This window comes from Haemaphysalis longicornis, unplaced genomic scaffold, assembly GCF_048455015.1.
Source record: "Haemaphysalis longicornis isolate Haplotype H1 unplaced genomic scaffold, Haemaphysalis longicornis Haplotype H1 scaffold_6, whole genome shotgun sequence".
Lineage (NCBI taxonomy): Eukaryota > Metazoa > Arthropoda > Arachnida > Ixodida > Ixodidae > Haemaphysalis > Haemaphysalis longicornis.
The window spans coordinates 211519680-211534094 of NW_027526407.1; the positions used below are offsets into that span (position 1 = coordinate 211519680).

A 14415-nucleotide genomic window follows, 5' to 3' on the forward strand; every position below is an offset into this window, starting at 1 on the left:
GTAAGCTCTACCTAATTTGCGTCTGCTTCTGCCAGCCTCCGCCAATCGCAGAGCTTAGCTCATGTGACATCACAGGTTCTGTTGCGGGAAATGAGCTGGTGGGTCGCATGACCATTCCCGTTTTTCCTAATTATGTAGCTTATTTGAGCGAAGTTTACGTTAAAAGTGGTGTCAGTATGATTCTAACGAGACAATCTTTTGAATGAACCAAACTTGTGTTTTCTCTTCATGGCTCCTTTAAAGGCCAACTGCAACGAAATTTTCGGCTCCGTAAATGCACTATTTTCCGGTAGTATAACCTTAAAAGTTGCTACCTGTAAAATTTGGATGCCGAAATGTGCTTCGCTGCATCGTAAAGGAAGATAAAAAACGCTCTTTTCAAACCGAAACTGGAAAAAAGGGTGGCCATTACGGACGGCCGGAAGTGACGTTACACTCAGGAATCGAGTGCGCGCAGCCGGCGGATTTTCCCACAGCTGCCTGTGAGAAGACGGCACGCATTCGATGTGTTTCGGGTCGTATGTTGCTTTAGACATTTAAAACATGCGCGAAAAGGGGTTGGGAAGTTCGTGCAACCATTATTACTTCGTTGTGAGCTGCTGATACGTGCCTGCAGTCGTTCGGTAAAACGAAAAAACAGGCATCGCGAGACGTCGTGGTGAAGCTGGGTGCACAAAAGGCAGTGGTTTAGCGGTAGATGGGCGCCGGAACAGCTAATATGCCCTGTGCCGATCGAACCATCCTGTGTTTGTGACAGAAAAGAAAAAAAAATAGCTACCGTGGGAGGGAAGTGTAGAAACATGCCGGCTACGGTGTAGGTTTCAGCGCATGTTGTGAAAGTTCAAATCCAGAATTTTATTATTTTTGTTTACGCGGGCAGTTTTGTTCCCGTTAGCAGGGTGCCCGCGCCAAATCTTTAGATAATGATGCCATGCAGCGACGAAAGCACTGCAGTGTCTTCACTCGTGAAGCAGTGACCTTCCCCGAGGCTCAGTACTGCGAAATATGGCCTCGTTTTTTTGTTTTTCTAACTGGCGAGAGAAATGTTGCCAACAGCGAATAGTATTTATTTGTTTTTTGACGAAGTAGTTTGAGCTGAATCGATTCCGTGTAGTGCGCCGCGTGCTGTACTCGTCCGCGCCCCGACCGGCGCGATGAAGTGACAACAGCGTATCACCTCGCGTCGGCCCAGAGCTCTTTGATGCCGTCGGCGTACTCGCGCTCTCGAAAAGGCGACCGGCCGATCGCGCAGTGGGCCGCACAGCTAGCTGCCGTGCTCGTTCACGCCCCCACCGGCCGCGACAACAGCGTACTGTATCGCACCGGCCGTTCTGCTCGTAGAGACGCCTGGCCGCGAGCTTGCAGCGCGCCGCACAGCCGCCGTACTCGTTCGCGCGCCGACGCACCGAGCGGCCGCGACAATAGCGTGTCGTCTCGCGTCGGCCGTTCTACGCATTGCGCACTCGTAAAGATGCCCGGCCGCGAGCTTGCAGTGCGCCGCGCAGCTGCCGTAGTCGTTCGACCGCCGCTTCACCGACCAGCCGTATCGCCTCACGTAGGCCGTACACGCGTTTCGCGTGCTCATCGAGTCGACCGAGAACCTGCTGCCGCCGTCGCGCCCACGAAATCGGTCGCTGCGCTACTGCCGTATTTGCTCTTTATGTATCGGCAACCCAGAGTTTCTTCAGCTTCTCGCATAACGGAAACCAATTATTCATGCAAGAGGCACGAATTACGCTGATCACTCGCGTGAGGCCGCACGTAAAAGGGCTACATAGGAGAGCCGACGGCCGCACGGGAGTCATCACTGGCACGTCACATCCGGAAGTCCGCCGCAGTGGCGACTAGTTTCGGCGACACTCCGTGCTGCGTCGGCTGAAGTGGCGTGTTTTCGAACGGTTTTAATAAAAACAAACTGCTCGTTTGTGGAGTTTAAAATTGGGTCACATGGGACTTTAGAGGTGCATACCACACATTGAAGTACAATTTAGGGCAGGTAAATTTTCGTTGCAGTTGGCCTTTAAGGAGGCCACAGCCATCGAGCGTGCCCTGCAGGACAGATGCCGGCAGTATGACCGGGTTACCAGCGGTTCTCCAAACGCTACTGCTGCAGCGACTGCATCCAGTGACAGGTCACTGCGTGAGCTCGTGCGATTGATAGTTAGGGAGGAACAACAGCTGCACGGGATAGCCTCTTCGCAGCTTTCGCGTGTTTCTGTCGCCGACATCGTGCGTCAGGAGGTCCGGCAAGCATTGCCAATTCCGGAGCCCCAGCCGCAGCAGCTCCAACCAAGCTATGTGTCGGTCTTCCGTCATCACCCACCTTTACCGACAATTCCAGTGCCTCAACGGGTGCCTCAGACCGACTCCTGGCCTCAGGGAGTGCACACTAACCCATCCTCGGCCTCGAACGGAGACTTCAGCTGGACGACAGGTGCGGAAGTCCGACGTCTGGCGCACAAATGACAACCGGCCGCTATGTTTTCACTGTGGCGGAGCAGGCCATATCTACCGCCGCTCTCCGTACCGCGAAATTGAGCTTTCCGGATTCGCTCCCACGGCTCAGCGCCCTAGCTTTGGGCAAAGACCCCCTGCTATCTAGGAATACCTTGCTGCGAGACGAGACCTTTCGTCGAACCGCCGACCACGTTTACCGTCCCCAGTGAACGACGTTTCCCCTAACTGTAGGAACTTCGGCGGGATACTGCGAGGCAGTTCCCCAAGCTCTAGGCGGGGAAACTAAAAGCAGCAACCTCTGGATGCAGGGTTGCTCGTAGTCTAACTACGCAAGACCTTCAAAACCCCTCGATGTCTCCGACGGAAAAGAATGTCTTTCGCCGAAGCTGGAAGCGACGACCTCGTTATTTGTATAGATGGACATGAAGTGGTTTCTCTTATTGACACCGGTACAGACTATTCCATAATTAGTCAGACCCTCGCCGATCAATTAAAAAGTGAAGATGCCGTGGTCTGGACTCCAGATTCGGTCTGCTGAAGGCCATTTAAAGGGGTCCTGAAATACCTTCCGCCGATGCATGGAGGTACATGTACCCAAATAAAGCAATGTATTTGCAATCTCCTCCCGCAAGAATTTTGTTAAAGCGATGAGTATTAGCTGAGAAATCGTAAATCAAAAACCACGCATTATCGTCGCTCCGCGTTTCCTCCTCCTTTCGACTCTCCGCTGTTGACGGCGCGCGAGCTTTGCCTCCCATGATGCTGCGCTCCGCAGCGGTGACGTACTTCCGCTATTGCGCTGCTACTTCGTCTGCTACGGGCAAGCTTTGTTGACACCATGAATCCCGCACTTCGCTCAAGGCTGGAAAACCGAACGAAAAATCTGCCCCCATGTGTGCGGCGGCCTGGCCTTGCCCTTTCGCGGTGTTCGTTGGTGCAGTTGCTATCGGTGGCACGTGACTTTTTATCGGCGGCGAACTCGCAGCCGTACGGGGAAGACCGTGCGCTCGTTCCCTTTGATGCACCGACACTGTTTATCCAAAAAGTGCCGTATCAGATGTGGCCCCGCTGGTGCCGGGTCTTATTTTGCGGCGGTCGTAATTCCTGCCGGCGGCATGTGAAAAAGACATTTTAAATCGATACAGAACCCGTGCACAAAACCCTTCAATCATGTGACCAGTTCAGCTTGGGGCGACGCGTGGTGGAGAGCGGCAACGTTGGCAAAGCATGCTCCACCGCGGCTCTGAGCTTTCTAGCGCTGGAGCGAGCGCCACTTCTTTGAGAATCTCAAACATCGGTTGCCTTGACAACAAGGCACAAACCACTGTAGAACTCAGTTACAGTTGCGTGTTCCCGGTTCAGCTTGGGGCCCCACCTCGCGACATGTGGGCACTGCAGGCGTACCACCCACTCCCATTGGGAAGTGCGAGATGCGTTTGACATTACAGGAGGCGATGGTGTGTGTGTGTTGTGGACGTCTTTGTTTCGCGATGCAATGCGACGTTGTGCTTCTGCGGGTGGATAGTGCTTCCCATGGTCTGGGTTATCTTTCTCGAGCGACGTACGACTCAACTTCGCATGGGGTATGTGCAGTGTGCGTGGCTAAAAGCCATCTCGGCTTGTGCGCCGGAGTTAAGTGACTTGCTGTTCGTCCCCGCAAACCGCGCGCGAGGTGAGTGCCGAAGTTACGACGGGCAGGAGGAGGCAACCCATCGTCTTTCAATCGCGGTTCAGACTTGCAACGCATGTTGTGACGTTGTGTTCGTTCGAAACCCATCTCTGGATTGTTTTGAAGAATAGAATAAAATGTATGCGTCAAACCCGGGCATTCGGCTCAGGGCGTTCTCTGCGATTGCACGAAAGAAGTGCCACGGGGCTTCAACGCTTTCTTTACGGAACGTACTCAGGTAAGGGAATATCCATGTCGTGTTATGGCCGTGCTGCATTTAATACAAACGGTTAAACGTTTGTTTACACTTGTTTCGTTTGTCGTAAAATGTCCAAGCACTCCGGCACTCCGCCGGCAGATCAGCCGGCGAGCCGACGCTGAGCAGACGACTCATCTCTTTGCCGGAAGTGCGTGAAAAATCCGCCCAATAGCAGGATGTCTAGCTCATGACGAACATCTGGGAATCGATGATGTAGACATGTGAAGATGGCGGCGTCCAAAAACACGAAGGAAAGGGTGAGAAAAAAGCGACAAACTTTGCAACAAAAGTGTGAGCTTTCCGCTGCGCGTAAAAGAGTAATACTTGGCACAGATGACGTTGACGACCCAATCTAACGATTGCGCTAGTTCATTTAGTGTGCTCAAAACGCCTTTCAGGGCCCCTTTAATGACTCCAGTAGGGAAGTGCACCGCCAGAATCACCATTGGTGACGCTAATTTTGTCGGCCGTTTCGTGGTCCTCGCGGAGTGCTGCAAGGACCTTATTTTAGGGATGGACTTTTTAAGGGAGTGCAATGCTGTGATCGACGTTGGTGAACGCCGTATTACATTCTCGCGGTCCTGCATGCTAGTTTCAGTTCACTGCGACGTGTTTAGCACTGTTGACGGCATAGCAGAGCGAATTGACGAACTTTCATTCTGTCATGGCGTCGCAGTTGCTCGAGGCGTGTTGCACTTAACCGATGGCCGTGCAGCATTGCTGCCTATTAACTTCACAATGAACGCCAAGATGTCGCTAAAGGCACGACAGTTACCAATTTCGAAGACATAGCTGATGGCGAAGACTCCTTTGCGTTACAAGGCGCCGCACCTGGCGAAACCAGCTCCGATGCCATCGTCGATGTCAACTCCGGCTTTCCTCTAAGTGAAGAACAAGCACTTCTCGCGCTACTGACGACCTTCAAGGAATGTTCCTCTTCGACATCTGGCGTGCGTCAAACTCCGCTTACAAAACATCGCATCATTGTTGATGATGATGTGAGGCCACTTCGTCAAGACCCGTATTGTGTCTCTGTGAAGGAACGGGACGCAATTCGCAGCCACGTGGAGCAGATGTTGCGCGACGTCGTCATCCAGCCTTCCCGAAGCCCGTGGGCATCACCCGTCATTCTGGTCAAAAAGAAGGACGGCACATTGCGATTTTGCCTTGATTACAGAAAGCTAAATCAAGTGACAAAGAAGGACGTGTACCCGTTGCTCCGGATTGATGACTCCCTCGACAGGCTTCGTCGTGCCCGTTATTTTCGTCGATGGATATAAAGAGCGGGTACTCGCAGATCGAGGTGGATGAGCGCGACCGCGAGAAAACAGCCTTCATGACGCCGGACAGACTTTATGAATTTAAAGTGCTCCCTTTCGGCTTGTGTTCGGCACCGGCAACATTCCAGCGAATGATGGGCACTGTTCTCTCCGGTCTCAGGTGGTAGATGTGTCTAGTATACCTTGACGACGTTATCGTGTTCTCGTCAACCTTTGCAGGACACCTGAAAAGACTATCCTGTGTACTTCGCGCCGTAAGAGCAGCTGGTCTCACACTTAAAGCGGAAAAGTGTCATTTCGGGAACCAAGAACTACGTTTCTTGGGACATGTTGTCAGCCACGCAGGCATCAATCTCGATCCTGACAAAGTATCCGCCGTATCCAACTTCCTGACACCTGCCGACAAAAAGGCCATGTGGCGATTTTTCGGCCTATGCTCTTATTACCGGAGCTTCATGCCAAAAATTTCCCATATCGCGGCTCCGCTAACAAGCCTCACCCACAATGACGTCGCCTTCGTTTGGACCACCGAGCAGCAGGCTGCTTTCGAGAACCTGCGGCGTCGCTTACAAGTGCCGCCTGCGGTCGGTCATTTTGATGAGGATGCGGCCGCGACAATCCATACAGACGCCAGCAAGGTTGGCCTTGGAGCAGTGCTGATTCAATGGCAAGATGGCGCGGAGACAGTTGTCGCTCACTCAAGCCGAACACTGTCCCGCGCGGAGCTTGACTATTCAGCTACAGAGAAGGAGTGCCTGGCTGTTGTGTGGGCGGTCTTGAAATTCCGGCCGTACCTCTACGGTCTCCCATTTCGAGTTGTTAGCAACGACCACTCCCTTTGTTGGTCGGCCAGTTTGAAAAGCCCTACTGGTCGCCTAGCCCGCTCGAGCCTCCGACTTCAGGAGTTTGATATGACGGTTGTCATTAAGTCATGGAACCAACATTCTGACGCCGACTGCCTGTCTCGAGCTCCAGTCGAATGCCCTGTACTAGAATATGATGACGACGTGGCGTTTCTTGGTGCCATCGACGCCACAACTTTGTCCGATCAGCAAAAGGTGGATGTTGAGTTGCAGCCACTTATAGATTTTCTGGAAGGGCGAACTACGCACAAGCCAAAGCTGTTCATACTTGGTCTCCAGGTTTTTCTTTGAAAAACAACATCCTCTACAAGCGAAACTTCGCCCCGTATGGAAGAGTCTTTTTGTTATTCCCGCGAGCCTTAGACAACAAATACTACAGGCCTTCCACGACGACCCAACCGCTGGTCACTTAGGTTATGCACGTACGATGTCCCGAATTAAACAGAGCTACTACTGGCCCAAACTTCTTTCGACAGTGAAGCAATACATCCGTACGTGCCGTGACTGTCAGCGACGTAAAACACCGCTGGGACGCCCAGCCGGTTTACTTCAACCTGTCCAAATACCGGAAACGCCGTTTCAACAAATCGGCATGGACTTCTTGGGCCCCTTTCCTACGTCTCATGCCGGCAACCATTGGATACCTGTCGCCGCGGACCATCTTACACGATGCACCAAAACGAAACGCCAGCTCTCGACGTGGCCCACTTTTTCATCGAAAACATTGTTTTGCGCCATGGAGCTCCGGCAATTGTGATCACAGACAGACAGACAAAATAAAGGGCTATAAAATAAAATAAAAGCCCAGCCCGTACCACATACGTATCACGGGTGACGCCAATTAAAAATAAACAAACTGGACCGAAGTCAAAGAGTGTTTTTACGAGAGGAAAAGAAGAAATAAGAGAGATTTATCACGTGAAACCAAGTCAAGGGAGGGGACAGGAGGCAATCAGTGGTATTTTTTAAACTATTATGTGGAAGCTCGGTTATGAGTCAACATGTCGGTCTTCATACATGTGATCTTGATATGCAAACACAAATGGGGTTAAGTGCTTCCTCGATAGTGAAATTTCATGCTCAACGTTGACTCTTCTTGATCTTCTGTCTTGATCTGCCGTCTTCGTTCTCTGCCGTGATCCGATCTTCATCTTCCCCTGTCCTGCTGTCCCTTGTGTCCTGGTAGCCCGTCTGTAAAACTCAGAAACTGATTACTTCCCCGACCCCCCTTCCCCGTATTTTTCCTCCCCTTTACATCATATTGAATCTTGCTGTTACTGATGTTCCAACCTGAACTATCTTGGTTGTGGTTTCACCTTGTTTCTGTTACTGATATCCCTACCTGAGCTATCTTGATTGTTCTTGCAACTCGTTTTTTACGAAAATTTGTTAGACTTCCACTGCTTCCCACTCCTTCAACTTATACTCACTTTATAATTTGTACTGCCTACTTTATTTCACCCTATTGGTCTTATGTCGTGTTTATCGCTCATTTTCAGTAATATATGATTTCTTGCACCCCGTTACGCGATTATATCTGCCACCTAACCTCAGATATTTTCAAGCGGGTGCGGCCACTATATCTCTTCCTCTGTTCCTTAAACCTTACTGTACATATACAGTTGTACCCTTTCACAATATTTTTTTCCCATCCCCTTTGTAACCCTTCCTAATTTCCTGTGTGCATCTTTTTACTTGGTCTTCTATTTTTGTTATAAGAGCACTAAAACACCAATGGGTCCTCAATTGTAATTGTGCCCTCCTGAGTGACCAGCCCTGGTTGATATATTCCCGTTTTAGTCCCTGCCCACCCTGTTTATAATACTTCCCACCACTCTACTACAATTCCGTGCTCTTCTTGAACATACCTCCCACGGGGGAGGGTATTTGTCCACCTCTTGCCACGAAATGCACCTTCCTGTGATTACAGACAGGGGTACCGCATTCAACGCAGATTTGGTGCGCGCCGTCACGAACCTCATCGGTACTTCCCACCGAAAATCAACAGCTTACCATCCGCAGACAAACGGACTGACCGAAAGGTTAAACAAAACACTTGCAGACGTGCTGAGCATGTACGTCGACGAGCAACACAAGAGTTTGGGCCAAGTTCTACCACACGTGACTTTTGCCTACAATACCGCCAGACAAGAAACCACGCGCATGACGCCATTCGCTGTGGTGTACGGTCGCGAGGCAACCACAATGTTAGATGCCATGCTCCCTCACGACGGTGGGGGTGACGACACGACTGCGCAGGAGTTCGCCCAGCGCGCGGAAGAGGCGCGTCAGCTTGCAAGACATCGAATCAGACAACAACAGCAGCATGATGCTACTGCTTACAATGCTCGCCACAGGCACGCCACTTTCCAGCCTGGTGACAACGTGTGGGGATGGAGCCCGATCAGACGAAGAGGGCTATGCGTGAAGCTCATGAAGCGCTACTTCGGGCTCTACAGAGTAATACAGCAACTCAGTGACGTCACGTATGCAGTTACTCCGGCGGACAGCGTTTCCACAATGCGCCGTCGTCGCCGCCCTGAGGTCGTCCACATAGTCCGCATGAAACCATTTTTCGCGAGGACGTGACGGGTTGCAAATGAAGTTCTGCGCCTTCCCGCCTTAGCATCAGGACGATGCTTCCTATTGAGGGGGAGGTAAACTGTCACGTACCCACAAGCATGTGAACGAACTTTTAGTTTGTGACATCCCAGTCAAGGCGACGACGACGACGAACGAATGCTACCCGGAACGGATCATCATCAGTGTTTTGCTCTGGCAGCTCGAGTGCTTCTCGGTCAAGAGCGTTCTTCTCCGCTGCTTCTTCTATTAGCTTCCTCTATTAAAGCTCACCAACACCCCCAAACGCGCATTTGCTGTACGCGGCAATATGCTCTGACCAAATAAGCTTCATAGTAAGAGTCACACCTTGGTACTTATATTCTAATACAGGCTTCTAATACAGGCTGTTGATGTAGTAGATAAGAAAAAGAACTAGGACATTTTTTCTTTGTGACACGTAAAAGTGAGTTTTCTCCGAATTCATCGCCATGCCCCAACGCATACACCAATCATGAATTGCCAAGAGAGCTTTTTGCAACAAGAAATGATCATTTGTGGATGATAATTCTTTAAAAACAGCACAATCATTCGCAAACATACTTATAGATACATATTGAGGCACTACATCTACCAAACCATTTACATAAAGAAGAAACAGCAGCCGACCTAAAACACTCCCCTGTGGAACGCCCGACGTAACAAAAAGTGCACTAGACGAACAATGATCAATTTCTACAAACTGCTTTCTATCGGCTATATAACAGGCAATCCACCCAATTATGTACAAAGGTAACCATATACACTCTAATTTATGCAATAGTTTTCCATGAGGCACTCTATCGAAGGCTTTCAATAAGTATAAGAACAGAATGTCAATTTGGCAGGACTGATCAAGTACACTCGATATCTCGTGTATTGTCGAAATTAGCTACGTGGTTGTAGATAGGCCCCATCGAAGGCCGGGCTGATGGGGCGACAAAATATTGTTCTTAGTAAAGAATTCCTGAACAAAACAGACACACAGCCGGTCACCGGTTTTATGGACGGGCGCCACGCGGGCTATTTGCCAGTCAGCTGGTACGTCACCAGAAGGTATTGCAAAGTTAATCAATGCGGTCAAAAAATTGAGATTTGTTGTGCGTAACGTCTTAAAAAGGAATTTGACAGTCCGTCATGGCCAATGGACTTCTTAATATCTAGCTTCAATAACGTGGCCAGAACCCCTTCACTGGATATATCAAACTCGTTTTCGGATACAGGAGAAACATTGCGCAGGTTCTATTCGTCATGTATTGAAAAAACAGATTGAAAATACTAGGTAATTAAACGTGTCTGCAATAGAAGTCGGTTCATCCAGAATTTTATCATCAACTCTGCCTTTCTCAATCTCCTTCTTACTTTGACTGAGGTAGCGCCAGAACTGTCTACGGTCATTTTTAATGAATTCGGCAATAGTGTTGCTAAAAATTGTTTCTCGCTTTCTTAACTTTACTTTACAGATCATGCTTTAGCGCCATAAATTGTGGAGTGAACGTTTTGTTCTTTCTCATGCGCTTAATATTTCTTTTGGTCTGTATTATATTTCGACTAATCCAGGGGTTTTTACGGTTCTTTAACAGTCTTTTGGATGGAATGAAATGTTTAATGCAGAAAAAAAAACTTCCTGCGTTTTTGCAGCCGCCCCATTCCATAGGGGCGATTTCCCGTGCAAGCCGGGTGAAGATATTTGCATGTGTCTTTACTCGATTAATATAAACTGCATAACAAAACTTCTGTCACAAACTTTCAACGTTATTGGTGCTAACAACAAGATGCTCTTCTAAATAATTCAGTACAGCTGCGTCATCGGCTTTTACTCTAGCTGCTCGAATTTTTTCTTTTTGTATCTCGGTATATCTAGACCAGCAGAAGTAAATTAGGTTATGGTCAGAAATTCCAGGTTCAACTTGGACTGTTCCCGAGCAGAATTTTTCCGAAAGAAATAGGATATCCGAAAATGTATTCCCGCGGGTGTAATCTCACTATCTCCTTAAGATTAAATGTAAGCATTATGTCAACTACAGCCGCTACAGAATACCCAGATTGCATATTATTCCAATCAATCGATGATAAGTTAACATTCCCCGTTATAATTAGGTTTTTGTCCCGGAATGTTAGCAAGTGATCGTATACGCCTCGAGATTCGCGATCGCTGCTCCGCCTGCCGCCGCTTCTCCGCGGCGTTCGCGGGATTAGCGCTGCGTGGCTGATAGGCGGTCATGCAGTGTTTTGGTTCTCTTTCGCTTCTCTTTGACTTTTCGCGCACTAAACAACTTGTTATGGTGACGTCTGTAAGCTAACTGCACGTTTAGGGCACTTAAAAAAAACAGCTGCGTCTTGGTATAGCGCTGTAACGCCAACAAGAGGCGGTTCGCTCTAACGCCAACCCGGGGAGGCGGTTCTGCGCGCTTCTTGGCCGCTCTTGTGGGCGTCGGCGACGGCAGCAGCATATCACCGAGGTTACCTTCGAACACGTCAGCACAAGTGAATTCTATTATTGTCGCCTCGTTTAGACCTAATATTGGCACTGTAAGAGGTTGGTTCGTTTTGCAGCGCCGACAAAAAATGCGGCTTTGCATCGAATATGTACGTCGTAGAAAAATATGTTTCGGGGATGTGATAACCCAATAGCTGACAAAAACGTGTGCCTTTTAGGGGAATATAAGCCACGCGAAAATGTTGAGTACACTAAAAGGCTGTGCATTGTCCGATATGTGCCCACTCATGCCTTATAGTCAGAACCCAAGTCAGGAATAAATAGAATAGTCGTACATGAATTAAAAAAAAAACGAGTGCAGCCTCTGAAATGCTAAAGACGTTTGTTTGAGCAAGGTAGTATTCACCAGACCAACTAGATGCGAAATGCACTATTTCGCTAGACATGGGGGGGGGGGGGGGGAGGTAAGGAGGAGGAGGAGGACGCTCAGCTATCGCTGTTTACACATTCGGGGCGAAATCAACGAATGAACGTTTTAGTAATCACATACACAGGCTGTGTGTTCCCTTTTCGTTTGTTTTTCGCCTTCAACGAACGGCTGATCACTCGGCGGACGCATTTTTCGAAGAATACAGGGTATAGGCAGTTCACAAGCGATACGACGTGTCTTTGGAAGAGTTTATTGATTGATTGCCGGTTTTAACGCGCCGACGCAACGGAGACGATGAGGCACGCCGTATTGGAGGGCTCCGGATTAATTTTGACCACCTGGAGATCCTTAACGTGCGCCGAAATCTCGTACACACGGGCTCGTTGGAAGAGTGTCGTATCTGATAAGGGTCTCTGATTTCGGTTTATGCTAGATTCTGCAGTCTCCTTGTGTTATATGACGATGTTTCGAAAAAGAGTTTGGTCACGGACGCGGATTACTCTATAAGCCCATCTTCGCGCTTCTCGTGGAGGTTAAATGTAACAGATGAATCTTTGCGAGCGCTCACCTCGGCACAAGACGACCCATCATTAAATTTGTCGTCGTGTGCGGACTCCGGGGTGTAATTTTGCATTATCCATCGTACTTCTTTGGTACCATTTCTGAAATTTATGCCGCATTGGCATGTTCATGGTACTGATCAATATCTGATATGTGATATTGGCAGGCGTAACTTGTGTGCTGTCAGGTATGAGTGCTCCGCTGGATTTTGTAAGTGCACAGAGCCGATTTACATCATAGTGTGTATGGCCGCAACATGACCATCGGAGGAAACACTGCTTACGGAGACACTGCCACTAAATTTCAGGGCAGCGGAATTGCAATCAGCTGCATGGAAATGCTGGCTTCGGGACGCCGGCCTGTGACACACGCTCGGCGCTCATATAGATCTAAGATCGCGTCATAAACGTTTATACTCTCGTGAACACACCACGCTTGCAAACAGAGTGCCTGCTCCACGTTATTCGGTATTTCGAACACGGACAAACGGTAAGTCGCTGTCTTGAACGAGCCCCAAAAGCAACGGCGACAGGGGGGAGCGGGCCGGGGACTCCCGCGCCTGCTTTTGAAACGGGCCGCTAGGGGGATTTCAGTGGCGCCCCTACAGGCCGCGCTCGAGGCGTATAGCCTACTCAAAAACAAGTCATCAGCATTCGGAGGTCGGTAAACAGCAGAGACCAAAAACGTGTCTCTTTGCACCGACACCTGAGAAGCAGACTTTCATGATAGAATACTTGGTCAGCAACAGTAACTTCAATATTACCTTTTGTTATCAGCGCAACGCCACCACCGCGGGAACCCCTATCGCGTCTGTACAACCTGTAACCAGGCGACACAACTTCGTCGTCACTAATTTGATCATGAAGCCAAGTTTCAGTTATAACACATATTTGAGGGTCATGTGACAAAAGAAGCGTTTCCGATTTATCTATTTTATGGACGATGCTCCTATCCTTAATTACAAGCAGACGAATTTCATGCTCCCTTCGTCGCTAGCTTGTTGACGTAAGGTTGTTCGTTCTCGGCATACCCTTGCGGGATTTAGTTGTTTATAATTGTATGATAAAGTTGTTTATCAATGCAAATCTTATCCTGTACTAGTGATACTTTTTTGCCCGTGTCCTTATCTTGCTTAGCACTCCCAGAGCAGTTTTTTCGCAGCATTCTGCGCAGTAGTCATTTTGAACGCTTATGCTAGTTCCTTTCAATTTTTTAGCATTGCTCAAGACTGCCACCTTTTTAGTATAGTCTTGAAATGAAAAAATTATGGGCCGCTTTTCGGAAGGTTTTCGTAGTCCATGAATTCTAGCCATTCAGACGCACTTTACTTCCAATTTGTTTTCGAAGACATCTTTAATGACTTTATTTCGCAAGAGGGATTAAGATTCGTTGGGTTCTTCTGGAATGCCGAATACAACAAGATTACTCCTAGTGCTTCGGTCCTCGAGGTCAACTATTTTTGCTTGCTGGGACATAAGTGCACCCTGTATACTAGTCACAGAGGAATTTAATTCATCCACGACACAAATTTAACTTGTAATTCTTCTTTGACCGTGTCTTCTACGCCTACTAATCGCTCACAAAAAGCTTTTATGGCTGAATCTGTCTTATCCAGTCAAGATTTAATACCAGCGATGTAAGAATCGATAGCTTGCTGCTGTTTAATGATAGTTTGAAACATCTCTTCCACTGTTGGTCCAGGATTTTCCTCAACATTTCCGCACACAAGAAGTTCGCATACACAGAAACACTCATAACAAATGCGTACACATCTCCTCTTCTCTGTCTAATCTCCTCTCCTCTACTCTACTCTCCTCTCGGCTTTCCGGGGGCTTCAGCTGCTCCTGGTGGCATTCTG

At 48.9% G+C, this 14415-nt stretch overlaps 1 protein-coding gene across 1 annotated transcript in view; it reads left to right on the top strand.

Annotated features, from left to right (window-relative positions):
- The window catches only part of LOC144143466 (uncharacterized), a 338543-nt gene that overhangs the window by 311146 nt on the left and 12982 nt on the right, over window positions 1-14415 (top strand). The gene's annotated exons all lie outside the window — the stretch shown is intronic.